General features: G+C 42.5%; 1 long non-coding RNA gene across 1 annotated transcript; it reads left to right on the top strand.

Moving 5' to 3' along the window:
• Positions 1–1,589: 1,589 nt before the first annotated feature.
• LOC109945575 (uncharacterized) lies at positions 1,590–14,758 on the top strand. Its single transcript, XR_002268819.1, has 3 exons — positions 1,590–1,630; positions 14,526–14,619; positions 14,708–14,758. It is a non-coding gene; the product is annotated as an uncharacterized lncRNA (long non-coding RNA).
• Positions 14,759–18,671: the final 3,913 nt, after the last annotated feature.

Below are 18,671 nucleotides of genomic sequence, written 5' to 3' on the forward strand. Positions count from 1 at the left end.
GCGGACGACGGCGTGCTTGCGCGTCTCCAAGGCGCCGTCGAGCCAGGGCTCCCTCACGGCAGACAATTATAAGCACTCCAGCTTATTGGGCGTCATAGTTAGTCAGACAATTATAATAGCGTACAAAATTTACGGAGTGTCTATGACGCCCAAGAATTGACACATGTTGGATATTGGACTTGTGCTATGACGCTCCAACTTATTTTTAAATCTCAAGGTGTTTGATGTTCTATTTCAAAGCATGTTTGATGCGAGCCAGCTGTTGGGTTTATTTACTCCTTGTATGACCATTAGTAAAAGGGAAAACTGACGTTTCTGCTACATGTTTCAGGATTTCCTTAGTCCCGGCTGTCATTTGCCTTGTGTCGAAAATAAGTATGCTATAAAGCGTACTGTCTTGATGGGAACTTGCTGAAATACATAAAGTAAGTAATCATCTTTTTTATTTTGCAAAGAACCTCGTAAATACTACAATTCTGTACAGAGTAAGCTAACACTTTTTTTTTATTCTGATTCTCCTAGAAATCTGACAATGCGGTCCTTGGGCTTCCTTATGCGTTGGCCAACCAATCATTCTGCAAATCATTCAACTTGGATCTGCTTGAAGCCTCAGCTACACTTACTCTCGCTGAGTTGTGGCTGGCTCTTGGATCAAGCCATGCAAAGAAGGCACTGAGTCTTGTCTACCAGAGCCTTCCCATGATTCTTGGTCATGGTGGGCTTGAGCTGCGTGCTCGAGCTCACGTTGTTTTAGTAAAGTGCCATTTATCCGATCTGAAATTCTCAAGTACTTTGCAACACTTCGTGTTACATTAAGTGGACAACCTATTGCTGATCCTTTAATGTGTAAACCTCTCAACATATTGGTCTGCTCGACACATCCACCTAGACGCTAGAAGCTAGACCTGTTATGCTTGTCGAAACGCCTGGAGCGGCACATATCTATAATATATATTGTTATCGTGTTATTATACGGTTCCGTTGCAACGCACGGGCACTTACCTATGATGAAATAAATTGGTTATAGATGAGTTTTAGTAAAAAAACGGCCCACGTGTACACACCACTTGACGGCGTGGGATCCTTGGCCTACATGGCCACCGCTTTTTGGGACACAGCCCCGGCCCAGAACTGGAAGCGGCAGTTAGTTATTTGGCAAAAAAAGTTACGCCCACGGAGCTTCGAACCAGGGACCTACGCCTTTCTTCAAATCGTTGTTACCACTAGACTACTCACTTGTTCTTGTATATAAAGAAAGTATCCGTCTATTAACAGGTGTTCCCATCTGTCGTTATGTTAACAGGTTTTCCCAGCCGCCATTCTGCGATCTGCATGGCTGTTCGCCTGTACTGATTTTTCCTGCTGCGATCTGCGCTTCTGCGATCAGCCGTCAGGTTACGGCACACAACGACGCTGGCGTCTGTCGTCGTCCGCTTGATCGGCAACTGGGTAGCGTCGCAGCGAACGAGCGATCTTGTCACCTGATCCATTGATCCAACTGTGTTGGAAGAACGGCGTCGTCTGCAAACAGCGAGGCAGAGAAGCTTCGGGCGCGGCAAAGCAGCGGCGTCGTGCGCAGAGCTACGGCGGGCGTGGACAGAACAGCGGCAGGGCGGGGAGAAAAGACAAGGTTTGATGTGTTGTGTTTTTCACAATAAGGTTCCATGTGCGTTTGAATTTTATTTCATATATGCATGTGTTTGATGTGGTTTTCAATTTTGTTCAATGTAATCATAGTTATGGAGTTAATGCAAGTTTTAATTTATTGTCAAAATAGATGGATAGAAGATGGGTTTATGGGAAACAATTCACACCTGCATATGTGAAAGGAGTTGAAGAGTTCATGAATTTTGTTACTGAAAGATACCCAGAAGACACAGACATTCGTTGTCCGTGCGTGAATTGTCTTAATCAAAGGTTGCGACCTCAGAGTGAAGTAGAAACTCATATACACATTTATGGAATGTCAGCTACGTACACGAGGTGGATTCATCATGGGGAGTCGGCAGATACAGAAGTTGAGGGTATAGAGGAGGATGTCGAAGGATATGATAATGACTTTGGGATACATATGGATGTGGACGATGATGTTTACGATGATGATCATGGAGTACCTGAGATGATCGGTGAACTGTTTGCAGCGGCAGAGGCTGATGGAGAAGAGCCAAGATTTGCAGGAGTTCTTGGAGATTCAAAGAAGACACTTAGTCCGGGTTCTAGCCATTCAAAATTTTCTTTTATGGTGAGGATGTTGTATATGAAGTCTCGTTATCGAATCAGCAATACAGCATTTTCAGCAATGATGAAGCTGATGTCCAATGGATACCCTAACAGTGAGTTGCCAAAATCATATAATGAGGCCATGAAATATCTTAAAGAATTGGGCCTTGGATACGAAAACATCCATGTGTGCAAGAACAATTGTGTGTTGTTTTGGAATGTTAATGCTAAATTGAATGAGTGCCCAGTATGCACGGAGTCTAGATGGAAAGATGAAACTGGTTCGAAGCGGGTTCCACATAAGGTTTTGAGGCATTTTCCACTGTTGCCAAGGTTGAAAAGAATTTTTGCTTCAAAACAAACTTCAGAGGAAACACAATGGCACAAGAAAGTGAGGAAGCCAGTCGCCAATGTGATGAGCCATCCAGCTGATGGGGAAGCGTGGAAGGACTTTGACCGAAAGTACCCAGGTTTTGCAAATGATCCGAGGAACCTGAGGCTAGCCTTAGCTACCGATGGATTCAATCCATTTGGCAACATGAGTACCCAGTACAGTATGTGGCCAGTGCTTGTGACACCGCTTAATCTCCCACCATGGGAATGCGTGAATCCAACAAACTGCTTTATGTCTTTACTCATCCCAGGTCCAAGATGTCCAGGAAAGGATTTTGATTTGTTCCTTGAGCCCCTAATTGAAGAACTGCTGAAGCTATGGAAGGGTGTCAAGACCTATGATGCATGTACTGGTAGGAAGTTCGACCTTCGTGCCGCTGTACTATGGTGTATACATGATTATCTAGCACTGGCCACGTTACCTGGGCGAACAACAAAAGGGTATTATGCATGTATTTATTGCGACAAGAATCCGTTGTTTATGGCAATAAGGAACAAGTTATGCTACATTGGACATCGTCGTTACCTTAAAAGGACGCATTCATGGCAGAATAGCTTGGATTTCAATGGTAAGCGTGAAAACAAAGTTGTGCCTGGCAGGTTCACTGTGGATGAAGTCCTACAAGAGCTAGAGAAGGTGAAAGATGTCAGGCCAGGGAAGCAGGCTGACATTACTGGAAATAAAAGGAAGCGTAGTAGTGACGGTCCAAAGATTTATAGCCAGAAATCTGGGTTGTGGCAATTGCCATATTGGAAAGATTTTATGCTTCCACATAATCTCGATGTGATGCACATAGAGAAAAATGTATGTGAAAATATTCTTTGCACACTACTTAGTATACCAGGCAAGTCCAAGGACACACATAATGCAAGGCTAGATTTGTATGATATGGGCATAAGACCTGAACTGCACTTGCAACAAGATGGCAACTCGGTCTGCAAGGCTCCACCTGCTCCATATGTGTTGGGGAAGGATCAGAAAGTCGAGTTTTGCAAGTTCCTCAAAGGTATCAAGTTTCCTGATGGATTTGTGGATAACCTAGCAAGATACATAAGTGAAGATGGTTCAAAGGTGGTTGGAAAACTGAAAACACATTCTTGCCACATACTCCTACAGAGAATCATAGCCGCTGGCCTTAGAGGACTGGTGAGGAAGGATGTATATGAAGCAATTGCAGAGCTGGGGACCTTCTTCAGGGAACTATGCAGTAGAAATCTACGGATAGATGTTGTGCAACGGCTAAAAGGAGATATTCCATTGATCCTATGCAAGCTTGAGAAAATCTTTCCACCTGCCTTCTTTGATGTCATGGTGCACTTGAGTGTCCATCTTCCCGATGAGGCAATGCTTAGAGGACCTGTTCAGTATGGATGGATGTACCCAATAGAAAGGCGACTAGGCACTTTGAAAAATTTTGTAAGGAACAGGGCTAGGCCGGAAGGATCAATTGCTGAGGCATATATGGCAAGTGATACCTTAACATTTTGTTCTAGGTACATGAAGGATGTTGACACTAGATTTAACCAGGATGATGATAGTGGTACAGAGATGCCATTGCCTAATGACATGTCTGTTTTTAAGCATGGTGCTACTCTTGTTGGAGCTACTAAGACTGAGTACATTGATGATGCTATCATGAATAAGTTAGTTTGGTATGTGCTACATAATGCTAATGAAGTACAAGAATATTTGACATAAGTTAGTTTGGTATGTGCTACATAATTGTAATACCCAACTTTGAAATATAAGAGAAAGAAATGAATCTTCATGTGTAGTACCTTTTCATTCATGAAAATTATTAGAAGGCAAAGATAAAGTGGATAATTCCTTAATAAAATGTGCATCATGCTGAAGTTATTTTGTGTGTGTGCATTCACTGAAAATAGTGATTACATCAATGGGAATTAAGACTTGGTTTACAATTTAGAATTTGAAATAATAAAGAAAGAGAGAAAAGATGCCATGAAGGAAATACATACACAAACAATTATACCTTGTTCATCACTAGATTTGAATTTGTACAATTGAAATATGAACGAGTCAAAACCAAAATTTAAAGTCACAATTTGAAATTCAAAATGAGAAAAAGGAAATTAGAAAAGAAAAGAGAAAATAAAAAAAAGAAAAGGGCAAAACACTATTTGGGGCCGTTTCCTGCTAGCTGGCCCATTCTACGCAGCCGGCCCAAACCCACTTCCCCACGCTGTTACGCCGACCAGCGGGGCCCGCACCGCGTCTGTTCCTTGCGTCCACGCCGTGTCGCGGCTAAATGGGCCCACTGGCCAGTCACACTCGCGCTCACATCTGTTCGTTCACCGGCACACTGACCCACCGGGCGGTCTCTCGAGCACGCTCGCCTCACCTCCTCACTGACGGGTGGGCCGGCCTCGTCAGCACCATCCCCAACCTGGCCGAACGCATCCCGCAGCTGGCGCGCGCGAAGATCGGAGCCGGCGACCGGGTATTCCCTAGATATATAGCGGCAGCCGTTCCTTCCTCCTTGTGCGCATCCGTGCGTCCGCCTCCAGAGACCTTGCCTCCCCTCCCATAGAGCCCTAACCTCCGCCGCCATAGTTAGAACCCATCGCGGCAGCCGCCGAGAGAAAGAGAAGAGAGAGAACAAGCACCGCGACCACAGCATTTGCCACACCCGTGCTCGGTTCGTGTGGCCGCTACGGAGTCCGGGCGCGGCATGAGCCTCTGGTGCGGCGGCGGGAGCTCCTTGGTATCTCGGCGTCAGGGACCCTCGACGCTCCCATCGCGTGGAGGACCTTCGGACCGTGTGCGCCAGCCCCGTCCTCACCTCCCTCTACGGCGGTACGTTCCATTCCCCTCTCTGCAGCGTGATTAGGAAGCGTGAGAGGTTTGTTTTGGCATGAGCTGGGTACGGCTTGGGTTGTTCGCCGTCGCAGCGGCGAGCTCGCCGTCGACTACCGGGCTCTGTCACTCGCGCGACGTGGTGGGGAAGAAGGACCATCGCCGTTGGATCGGTTCCCTGCGGCTAGGATTTGATCTTGTGGCCTCCATTCAGCTTAATCAATCGCAGCCATTGATCAATGATCGTGCGGCCGGGGTGGGAAAGAATAGATAGTGTGCCACGGATCGTAGGATCGGGATCCGACGTGTGAGGTCGATCTCAGGTTCATAAGTGTCTCGGTTTAATCTGGACCGACGGTTGCAGATCTAACGACTGTAAACACTGCATACCCCTTCGCCGTGTCACAATTGCTAAAGAGTCCCTAGGAAAACCACTAATGAACCCGCAGTCCACCCTGTACAGTGCTCTGTGTCTCGGGTTCGTTTGCGCTTGAGCCCCTGCGTTTCCCAGAAATTGAGGCCCAGTCCATAGCTCCTTAAATTCAGTTATTTAATTATGGAAATTACTTTTAATACAAAATAAATACTAGAACTTTGATAATTCATAGAAAATACATATGAACTCCAAATTAGTCCATTCCAGTTCCTAAAATTTTGTAATTTTATCATCTATCACCTAGAGCCTCTGTTATGTCATGAAAACAGTAAGAAATTTATTTATCACTTAATCCTATTTAAAGCACATAAAACCTTTGAAAATGCATAACTTAAAATCTATAACTCCAAAAATTATGATTCCTGTTCCTAGGGTTCTATTTTAATATGTAGATTATTACTGTGCATTTTATTTATATGTTTGGTGTAATGTTAATTTCTCTATATGCACTGTGCTTGTTTGTATTGTGGCGAGTAGAAGAGCCCGTTGCTGAGGATCCTGGTGAGCAGCAGATAGAAGTAGCTGAGCAGGAGCTCATTGAAGGCAAGTTGTGCCCTTGACCACTTTTTACCTAATAATGCTCTTTAATATCACTTATCCATGCATAGGTTAATTTTGATGGGACCCAATAGGTCACCCTAGAATTGTTTATCTCATTACCTTGTTTACCCCTGAATCACTTGGGTAGTTTGCTATTGCTTTACATGGTTTTGGGATAATCACTTATTACCTCTATGTTCCAATTCTTTATGTTATTCTGTTTATGTTCATGTCAAGTTCATTAATGTTAATTGGAACATAGAGCTTAACTTGAGAACCACGTGCCACCACAAGGGTTTAATGGGACGCCCTTGGCTGATTAACTAGGAAAGCTAGTGGAAGACTACCTTACCCGAAAGGGGCAAGGGCAGTAGGGGAGAGGTCAGTGCGGGGAGGTCCCTGGTTGATTTTGCTGCGATGGCGGTCAGCCAGGAACCCTGTACTGGATCTTCCCATAAACTGTAGCGGGTTTTCGGAAGCTAGTGGAACTTTGTAAAGGCCTCGTAGTGTTGCCCTGCCGCGCTTCCTAGGTAGAGGTGTATGGGATTCATGACCCCTTGGCAGATGGGTAACATGACTTGTGGGTAAAGGGTACAACCTCTGCAGAGTGTAAAACTGGTATACTAGCCGAGCTCACGGTCATGAGCAGCTCAGGACTCTCTGATGTTTAAATTATGGAACTTAAATTCAATTTTGTCATATGCATTGCATGGGTTTATTATTAATTTTGTTCTATTACTTTACTTATGGTTTGGTATTTACTTACACTTAGTAACTGCTAATAAAATTTTGACCAACTTATAAAAGCAATGCTCAGCTTCAACCTCTATTTCATTGATCAGCCTTACACTTCATGAACTCCCACCTTTGGTGAGTTCATGTCACATTATTCCCCACAACTTGTTGAGCGATGATCATGTGTGAGCTCACCCTTGCTGTCTCACACCCCCCCACAGGAGATGATCAGGTGGTTCAGGAGGAGCCGCCTAACACTGAGGAGTTCGATCTGATCTAGGTGGCGTTTCCCAGTCGACATTGGCGCCAACGATCCTTAGTTCGCTTTATCTTTATTATTTTATTTTGTAATAAGACTTCCGCTATGTAATAAGTACTCTGATGTTTTATGACATTTATCTCTATACACTCTGTTATTATATATGTTGTCTTCTTGGCGCATGTATGAGATGCACCCGGTTTTGTCCCTTTAAAACCGGGTGTTACATAAGTGGTATCAGAGGAAATGTTGACTGTAGGACGAAACCTAGATAGAAATGGACAATCCCTTACCTACTTATCTTATTTTGAATCATTCTACACTTACCTTACTCTGATTCTTTCTACACTTATTTTGATCCTGTCTCATCTTCTACTGTTCTACTCTGATCATTCTTACCTTTTCTACTCTTAGTCAAGATGGATTTCACACCTTGGAATCCCTACCCCTATGACATTTTTAAGAGATAGGAAGACTAAGACAAAATTAAAACTATTTTCTCTATTAAAAATGTTGGTTGATTGTTCTGATGATAAATGTCTGATTTGCTTCTTTGATTGATTGAAACATTATAGTTGGGCATCTTAGCATGTACCACCATAAGGTAATGTATTAGCTTTAGTGGATAACACACTAATCTACTTAGCTAACAAATCCCCCGTAGTAACATTCCTCGTAACTACTCGCCTTGTCTACAATTCTTCTTTTCTTACCCTATATTCCTAACCCAAATGTGCTACCCCTATACTGTTAGAAGAGAGCAGTATAGATTTGATCCTTGGTATGTCATGGTTAAGAAAGGCAATGGCAGTTTATACACTGTGCTAAAGGAACCATAGGACTCACCAGTTCCAAAGGAAAAAGATTTGAAGTTGGAATTGCAGTAACTACCGCCACCAGACTAGCGGCATTTTTAGTAGATGGGAAGTTTGTTGGTGTCAACATCCATGTGGTTAGAGATTTTCTGGATGTCTTCCCAGAAGAGTTAAAGGGACTGAATAAGCAGTTAACGGAATTACAAGAGGCTGGGTACATTCGTCCGAGTTCATCACCGTGGGGAGCACCGGTTTTGTTTGTAAAGAAGAAAGATGGATTGCAAGGGATGGGCGTGGATTAAAGGTCCCTTAATGGTGTCACTACGAAGAACAAGTATCCATTACCCCGCATTGAAGATTTATTTGATCCGATGAGAGGTGCAAGGGTATTCTCGAATATTGATCTCCAATCGGGTTACCATCAAATGAAGATTAGACCATCGGATATTCCCAAGACAGCATTCTCGACTCGATATGGATTATATGAGTTCACTGTTATGTCGTTTGGATTAACCAATGCACCAGCTACTTTATGGATATGAAGAATAAGGTGTTCATGATCTGGACAGATTCGTCGTGGTTTTCATCGACGATATTTTCATTTATTCCAAGAGTGATAGTGATCATGATGAACATTTGAGATTGGTGCTATAGAAACTATGAGACAATCAACTCTACGCCAAGTATAGCAAATGCGAGTTTTGGATTGACAAGGTGCCATTCCTTAGACATATTATTTCTAATGGAGGGATAGCAGTGGATCCTGCTAAAGTGAAGGAGATAATGGAGTGGAGAGTACCCACTACAGTTACGGAGATTCGGAGTTTCTTGGGACTTGCTGGCTATTATCGAAGATTTATTGAATGATTCTCTAAGATTGCCAAGCCTATGACATCGCTTTTGGAGAAAGGAAGAGAGTTTAAGTGGGATGCGAAGTGCCAAGATGGCTTTGATCAATTAAAGAAGAGGTTGATGTCGCCACCAGTGTTGGTTATGCCAGATCTACCGAAGGATTTGACATTTATTGCGAAGCATGTGGCCAAGGCTTGGGATGTGTGCTCATGCAGGAAGGACATGTGATTGCCTATGCTTCTCGTCAGTTACGCAAACATGAGTTGAACTACCCCACTCATGACTTGGAATTGGCAGCCGTTGTGCATGCGCTTAAGATTTGGAGACATTATATCATGGGGACCAAGTGCCAAGTATACACGGATCATAAGAGTTTGAAGTATATATTCACTCAAAAGAATCTCAACCTTAGGCAACGCCGTTGGTTGGAGCTTATTAAGGATTACGACTTGGAGATTCACTATCACCCGGGCAAGGCAAATTTGGTTGCGGATGCCTTGAGTCGCAAGGAGCATGTTCATTCAGCTGTTGTTGCCCAGCTACCCGATGAGATTGTTGAGGACTTCAGAAGACTTAACCTGGGGATAGTTGCTCATACTGAGGGAGTTACTATTGAGGTGGAACCTACTCTGGAACAAGAGATCCGCAAAGGACAAATTGGTGATGCTAAGATACAAGAGATTAAGGATCTGATTACTGAAGGTCGAGTTCCGGAATTCACGGAAGATGAACAGGGCACCGTATGGTTCAAGGACAGGATGTGTGTTCCTGATGTTAAAAGCCTGCGAGAGACTATTTTAAAGGAGGCCCATGACTCGGATTATTCTATTCATCCTGGTAGTACTAAGATGTATCAGGATTTGAAGCGGAAGTATTGGTGGTATGGATTGAAAAGAGATGTAGCTGCACATGTGGCTATGTGTGATGTATGTCAAAGAGTTAAGGCTGAACACCAGAGGCCAGCTGGACTATTGCATCCACTGAAGATACCCGAGTGGAAGTGGGAAGAGATTGGTATGGATTTCATTACTGGATTGCCTCGCACCCAGAAAGGATATGATGCTATATGGGTGATTGTGGATAGATTGACTAAAGTGGCTCACTTTATTCCTGTAAAGACTACATATAAAGGTTCTCAGCTAGCAGAGTTATATATGGCTCGGATTGTGTGTTTGCATGGAGTGCCAAAGAAGATCGTGTCTGATCGAGGTTCGCAGTTTACCTCAAGATTTTGGAGAAGCTTTCATGAGAATATGAATACGAAGTTGAATTTTAGTTCGGCCTACCATTCTCAGACTGATGGACAGACCGAAAGGACTAATCAGGTATTGGAAGATATGTTGAGAGCGTGTGCCCTTCAGCATGGAGGAAGTTGGGATAAGAGTCTGCCTTATGCTGAGTTCTCATATAATAATAGTTACCAGGCCAGTCTGAAGATGTCACCTTTTGAAGCTTTATATGGGAGGAAGTGTAGGACTCCTTTGTATTGGGATCAGACTGGAGAGAGACAGTTCTTCGGGCCTGAATTGATTCAAGAAGCAGAAGAACGAGTTCGTATAATTCGAGAAAATTTGAGAGTGGCTCAAACCAGGCAAAAGAGTTATGCTGATAATAGAAGAAGGCCACTGGAATTTGAAGAAGGAGATTATGTGTACCTCAAGGTGTCACCACTGCGTGGAATGAGGAGATTCAAAGTTAAGGGCAAATTGTCCCCTCGCTATATTGGACCATTCTTGATCTTTAGGAGAGTTGGAGAGATGGCCTACCAACTTGAGTTACCAGCTAGTCTATCAGATGTGCATAATGTGTTCCACGTGTCTCAACTTAAGAAGTGTCTCCGTGTTCCCGAGGAACAGTTACCCATGGAAGAGCTCAGTGTTCAAGGTGATTTGACTTACACGGAGTACCCGATCAAGATTTTGGATACTTTGACTCGAGTTACAAGAAATAAGGTGATAAAGATGTGCAAAGTCCAATGGAGTCACCACGGTGAAGATGAAGCAACTTGGGAAAGAGAAGAAGAGCTTCGTATAGATTTTCCCCACCTTTTCTCTAGTTCTTCTTAAATCTCGGGGACGAGATTATTTTTAAGGGGGGTAGGATTTGTAATACCCAACTTTGAAATATAAGAGAAAGAAATGAATCTTCATGTGTAGTACCTTTTCATTCATGAAAATTATTAGAAGGCAAAGATAAAGTGGATAATTCCTTAATAAAATGTGCATCATGCTGAAGTTATTTTGTGTGTGCGCATTCACTGAAAATAGTGATTACATCAATGGGAATTAAGACTTGGTTTACAATTTAGAATTTGAAATAATAAAGAAAGAGAGAAAAGATGCCATGAAGGAAATACATACACAAACAATTATACCTTGTTCATCACTAGATTTGAATTTGTACAATTGAAATATGAACGAGTCAAAACCAAAATTTAAAGTCACAATTTGAAATTCAAAATGAGAAAAAGGAAATTAGAAAAGAAAAGAGAAAATAAAAAAAAGAAAAGGGCAAAACACTATTTGGGGCCGTTTCCTGCTAGCTGGCCCATTCTACGCAGCCGGCCCAAACCCACTTCCCCACGCTGTTACGCCGACCAGCGGGGCCCGCACCGCGTCTGTTCCTTGCGTCCACGCCGTGTCGCGGCTAAATGGGCCCACTGGCCAGTCACACTCGCGCTCACATCTGTTCGTTCACCGGCACACTGACCCACCGGGCGGTCTCTCGAGCACGCTCGCCTCACCTCCTCACTGACGGGTGGGCCGGCCTCGTCAGCACCATCCCCAACCTGGCCGAACGCATCCCGCAGCTGGCGCGCGCGAAGATCGGAGCCAGCGACCGGGTATTCCCTAGATATATAGCGGCAGCCGTTCCTTCCTCCTTGTGCGCATCCGTGCGTCCGCCTCCAGAGACCTTGCCTCCCCTCCCATAGAGCCCTAACCTCCGCCGCCATAGTTAGAACCCATCGCGGCAGCCGCCGAGAGAAAGAGAAGAGAGAGAACAAGCACCGCGACCACAGCATTTGCCACACCCGTGCTCGGTTCGTGTGGCCGCTACGGAGTCCGGGCGCGGCATGAGCCTCTGGTGCGGCGGCGGGAGCTCCTTGGTATCTCGGCGTCAGGGACCCTCGACGCTCCCATCGCGTGGAGGACCTTCGGACCATGTGCGCCAGCCCCGTCCTCACCTCCCTCTGCGGCGGTACGTTCCATTCCCCTCTCTGCAGCGTGATTAGGAAGCGTGAGAGGTTTGTTTTGGCATGAGCTGGGTACGGCTTGGGTTGTTCGCCGTCGCAGCGGCGAGCTCGCCGTCGACTACCGGGCTCTGTCACTCGCGCGACGTGGTGGGGAAGAAGGACCATCGCCGTTGGATCGGTTCCCTGCGGCTAGGATTTGATCTTGTGGCCTCCATTCAGCTTAATCAATCGCAGCCATTGATCAATGATCGTGCGGCCGGGGTGGGAAAGAATAGATAGTGTGCCACGGATCGTAGGATCGGGATCCGACGTGTGAGGTCGATCTCAGGTTCATAAGTGTCTCGGTTTAATCTGGACCGACGGTTGCAGATCTAACGACTGTAAACACTGCATACCCCTTCGCCGTGTCACAATTGCTAAAGAGTCCCTAGGAAAACCACTAATGAACCCGCAGTCCACCCTGTACAGTGCTCTGTGTCTCGGGTTCGTTTGCGCTTGAGCCCCTGCGTTTCCCAGAAATTGAGGCCCAGTCCATAGCTCCTTAAATTCAGTTATTTAATTATGGAAATTACTTTTAATACAAAATAAATACTAGAACTTTGATAATTCATAGAAAATACATATGAACTCCAAATTAGTCCATTCCAGTTCCTAAAATTTTGTAATTTTATCATCTATCACCTAGAGCCTCTGTTATGTCATGAAAACAGTAAGAAATTTATTTATCACTTAATCCTATTTAAAGCACATAAAACCTTTGAAAATGCATAACTTAAAATCTATAACTCCAAAAATTATGATTCCTGTTCCTAGGGTTCTATTTTAATATGTAGATTATTACTGTGCATTTTATTTATATGTTTGGTGTAATGTTAATTTCTCTATATGCACTGTGCTTGTTTGTATTGTGGCGAGTAGAAGAGCCCGTTGCTGAGGATCCTGGTGAGCAGCAGATAGAAGTAGCTGAGCAGGAGCTCATTGAAGGCAAGTTGTGCCCTTGACCACTTTTTACCTAATAATGCTCTTTAATATCACTTATCCATGCATAGGTTAATTTTGATGGGACCCAATAGGTCACCCTAGAATTGTTTATCTCATTACCTTGTTTACCCCTGAATCACTTGGGTAGTTTGCTATTGCTTTACATGGTTTTGGGATAATCACTTATTACCTCTATGTTCCAATTCTTTATGTTATTCTGTTTATGTTCATGTCAAGTTCATTAATGTTAATTGGAACATAGAGCTTAACTTGAGAACCACGTGCCACCACAAGGGTTTAATGGGACGCCCTTGGCTGATTAACTAGGAAAGCTAGTGGAAGACTACCTTACCCGAAAGGGGCAAGGGCAGTAGGGGAGAGGTCAGTGCGGGGAGGTCCCTGGTTGATTTTGCTGCGATGGCGGTCAGCCAGGAACCCTGTACTGGATCTTCCCATAAACTGTAGCGGGTTTTCGGAAGCTAGTGGAACTTTGTAAAGGCCTCGTAGTGTTGCCCTGCCGCGCTTCCTAGGTAGAGGTGTATGGGATTCATGACCCCTTGGCAGATGGGTAACATGACTTGTGGGTAAAGGGTACAACCTCTGCAGAGTGTAAAACTGGTATACTAGCCGAGCTCACGGTCATGAGCAGCTCAGGACTCTCTGATGTTTAAATTATGGAACTTAAATTCAATTTTGTCATATGCATTGCATGGGTTTATTATTAATTTTGTTCTATTACTTTACTTATGGTTTGGTATTTACTTACACTTAGTAACTGCTAATAAAATTTTGACCAACTTATAAAAGCAATGCTCAGCTTCAACCTCTATTTCATTGATCAGCCTTACACTTCATGAACTCCCACCTTTGGTGAGTTCATGTCACATTATTCCCCACAACTTGTTGAGCGATGATCATGTGTGAGCTCACCCTTGCTGTCTCACACCCCCCCACAGGAGATGATCAGGTGGTTCAGGAGGAGCCGCCTAACACTGAGGAGTTCGATCTGATCTAGGTGGCGTTTCCCAGTCGACATTGGCGCCAACGATCCTTAGTTCGCTTTATCTTTATTATTTTATTTTGTAATAAGACTTCCGCTATGTAATAAGTACTCTGATGTTTTATGACATTTATCTCTATACACTCTGTTATTATATATGTTGTCTTCTTGGCGCATGTATGAGATGCACCCGGTTTTGTCCCTTTAAAACCGGGTGTTACAATAATTTATGTTATGTTTATTAAATTTGAAAATATGCTTATGAATAAAGTATGCCATGCAGTCTGTACAGGGAGGAGCTATCGCAGCAAGGTGCACGTCCAAATGATGTTGATCGAATGGTTCAACAAGGATTTGCAAAGTGGTTTATGTCCCATGTAAGTCACTAAACTTTTATGTTATAGGTTTACTAAAGTTTTTGGTATGCATATGTAATTGCTCAGCTGAGTAATTTTGTTGCAACAGGTTGAGAAGAAGCGTAATGAGAATCTAGAATTGGTTAGCGAAGGACTGTGGGCACTATCATGTGGCCCAGCTCAGCGAGTTAAGACTAGTACAGCTTGCAAGATTAATGGAGTGCGGTTTAGCACAGTGGGTCGTGAGAAGTTCATGCAGACACAAAATAGTGGTGTAATGACTGAAGGTGAACATAATGGGGAGAACATAGATTTTTATGGTGTCCTTAAAGAGGTAATTGAGTTACAATATAACTCGAATTATCAAGTTCGTCGGTCGGTGGTTGTATTTCGATGCGATTGGTACAACCAAGTAGGAAAGACTGTGGGCATTCGAGATGATAGCCATTTCAAATCCATCAATGTGCAGTCATTTTGGTACAAGTCCGATCCTTTTATCTTGACAGACCAAGCGAAAAAGATATTTTACCTGCAAGACACAACTCCACAATGTAAAGATTTCCGAGTTGTGCAGAAATTTGAACATAGGAATATTTATGATGCGGCTGAAAAATATGAGGGCAGTAATGATGTGCATCAGGATGATTATTGTTCTGATACAGAGCATATAGTGCAAGAAGGTGATGATAATCAGGTTCTGCACAATGTTGAAGGTGGAGAAGCCAGTCTAATTGAAGGCAATTTAGAGGAACTAATAAGAAAAAAGAAGGAAGCTGCTATTATTCTTGAAGATAGTGAGGATGAGGAGGAAGATCATACAATGTTTCAATATTTTAATGATGGTGGCGACGACAACAATGATGACATGTCCATAGAAGATGAAGATGAGGATTTCTAGTATTGATAGTTGTTTATGAACTGTTCAGTTCAGATTAATACAACATACTGAATGTGTGTCTAAAATTCAGTTCATGTTTAGATGATACAATGTATTTTCTGTATTTTCAGAACTGAATGTGTGTCTGAAATACTGAATTTGGGGTGAACTGAATTTGTGGTGAACTGAATGTGTATTCTGTATTTTCAGAACTGAACATCTGAAAATTTTCAGTTTATGTGATCTAAGCTGGGTTTATGGGAAACAATTTTCAGTTCATGTGATCTAAGCAAGTTTTAATTTATTGTCAAAATTTAAGCTGGGTTTTAATCTAAGTTGGGTTTATTGTCAAAACTGACCATCTGAAAATCTGAAAAATGACCATCTGAAAATCTGAAAAATGAACTGACCATCTGCTAGAAATGAAAACAGAAAACTGAAAATGCAGAACTTGAACTTTAGATGTCTGAAAACTGAAAATGCAGAACCTGGGTTTCATGTGATCTAAGCATGTTTAGATGTCTGAAAATCTGAAAAATGAACTGCATCTTTAGATGTCTGAAAATCTGATTTTTGGGGTGTTGATGAAGGTGTACCATGATTTCAACATGGACTAGGCAGAACTCTGAACTTTGGCTGGGCAGAGTTCTCAGATTGCTTGTGAGGACTGGGCAGAGTTCTCAGAACACCCAACCAAAGATTTCTTGTGAGGACTAGTGATGTCTGAAAAGCTCTCATATTTCAACATGAACTGGGCAGAACTCTGAACTGGGCAGAACATAAAAATGCAGAAATCTGAACTGGGCAGTTTAGCATCTGAAAATGCAGAATATGAACTGGGTATTCAGAACTCTGAACTGGACGCTCGGTTACATCCTGGACAGAGAACAGTTGATGATTAAATATAACTGCGCTCTATTACTAACGAACAAATGTGACTAGTCCAATGGTAACTCCTTGCTATTGTGAACCCTGGCGTCTTGTGTTCGAGCTTGGGATAGGTAGGTTTTTTTTGGTTTTGTTGACATTTTTCAATCATTTTTGTATTTTACTTTTATTTATTTACATGTATAGCACCAGTTTCTCCAAATCATTTCAACCTTTTTTTGGGGTGTTGATGGAGGTGTACCATGATGTTTTGTGCCGGTGCAATTTTTAGAACTAGTTTAACTATTAATGTAAGTATTTGTTATTTTACTAAAGAATAAGTGCTAAAAAACCTTAGGTAGCTAGAAAAATCTAGAAACTTGCATGTACACTTCATTTTGGTGTACAATGTTGACAAAAAAAATTCAATTTATTCTGACAAAGTGGTGACATACATCCTACAAAAATGCATACATCCCTCATATAAGGCTAATTACTAAGTGAGAGATGTTCTTGCTTGTGATGGATCTATACTACCACTTTATCCAAATCATTTTAAACTTTAATGGCATGTTTATTGAACCAACCTATGATGTTGTGTGCATTTATGCATTTTTCAGACCTAATTTACTAATTACTGTAATTATTTGATGCATTTCGTAAAGATATTTGTTACAATACCATAACCTAGCTAGAAAAATCTAAAAACTTGCATGTACACTTCATTTTGGTGTACAATGTTGACAAAAAAATGCAATTTATTCTGACAAAGTGGTGACATACATCCTACAAAAATGCATACATCCCTCATATAAGGCTAATTACTAAGTGAGAGATGTCCATGCTTGTGTTGGATCTATACTACCACTTTCTCCAAATCATTTTAAACTTTAATGGCATGTTTATTGAACCAACCTATGATGTTGTGTGCATTTATGCATTTTTCCGACCTAGTTTACTAATTACTGTAATTATTTGATGCATTTCGTAAAGATATTTGTTACAATACCATAACCTAGCTAGAAAAATCTAAAAACTTGCATGTACACTTCATTTTGGTGTACAATGTTGACAAAAAATGCAATTTATTCTGACAAATTGGTGACATGCATCCTACAAAAATGCATACATCCCTCATATAAGGCTAATTACTAAGTGAGAGATGTTCATGCTTGTGATGGATCTATACTACCACTTTCTCCAAATCATTTTAAACTTTAATGGCATGTTTAGTGAACCAACCTATGATGTTGTGTGCAGTTATGCATTTTTCAGACCTAGTTTACCAATTACTGTACTTAATTGATGCATTTCGTAAAGATATTTGTTACAATACCATAACCTAGCTAGAAAAATCTAAAAACTTGCATGGACCATTCATTTTGGTGTACAATGTTGACAAAATAGTTTCAACTCATTCGGACAAAGTGGTGACACACATCCTAAGAAAGGCATACATCTCTCATATAAGGCTAATTACTAAGTGAGAGATGCTATTGCAAGTGAGAGATGTATAGTACCACTATGTCAAAAATATTTCAAAATATTATAACATGATCATAAACCAAACTAATGTGTCCATGAATAGATAATTGCAAAAAAACATAGAGATAAATAAAAAACAAAGAATTAATATAAAATGGTAGGCAAAACACAAAAAATGTCTCCTTGCAGGCATTTGAACCTAGGAGCTCAATCTTATAGTTAGTAGGTCAAACCATTGAGCTATGCACGTGTTTTTGATATATACCCAGCGCTAGTATACTTAAACGCATTAGCCTCCGCATTGCCAAACACATTGGGCGCCAAAAAACATGTTTCGCCGTCGTCACTAAAACAGACTCCGCTCTCATCCTCTATCTCCTGCACTCCTCTTGTTTCTCCCCCACTCCTCTTCTTTCTCCCCCACTATTTTCTCCAAACCTAATCACCGCCGCCGGGACACGACGACTGTCGACGACCTGCCCCCTCGACCAGGTACCTGAAAGGGAAATGTGCCCTTGGGCCATTTCTAAGTTTTTTGGTGATTGAGTGCCAACACAAGTGCTTAAATGTGAATCTATGCCCATGAATGGACAAAGTGCAAATCAAGAGCAAAGGTATGTTTCTATGTCTTAGTACATTGGTTTTGTGTACTAATATACTTGTCTAAGTATCAGAAACAGGAAGAAAAAGAAAAGAGGAGAGTTGGCTGTGTACAGCCAAAAGGCTGTTTCGGTCTGGGGCACCGGACAGTGTCCGGTGTGCCAGGCTGCCTCGGGCGAACTAGCCGCTCTCGGGAATTTGCCGACGGCGTACGGCTAAAATTCACCGGACTGTCCGGTGTGCA

Source organism: Zea mays, chromosome 4 (genome assembly GCF_902167145.1).
Source record: "Zea mays cultivar B73 chromosome 4, Zm-B73-REFERENCE-NAM-5.0, whole genome shotgun sequence".
In the NCBI taxonomy this organism is placed as follows: domain Eukaryota; kingdom Viridiplantae; phylum Streptophyta; class Magnoliopsida; order Poales; family Poaceae; genus Zea; species Zea mays.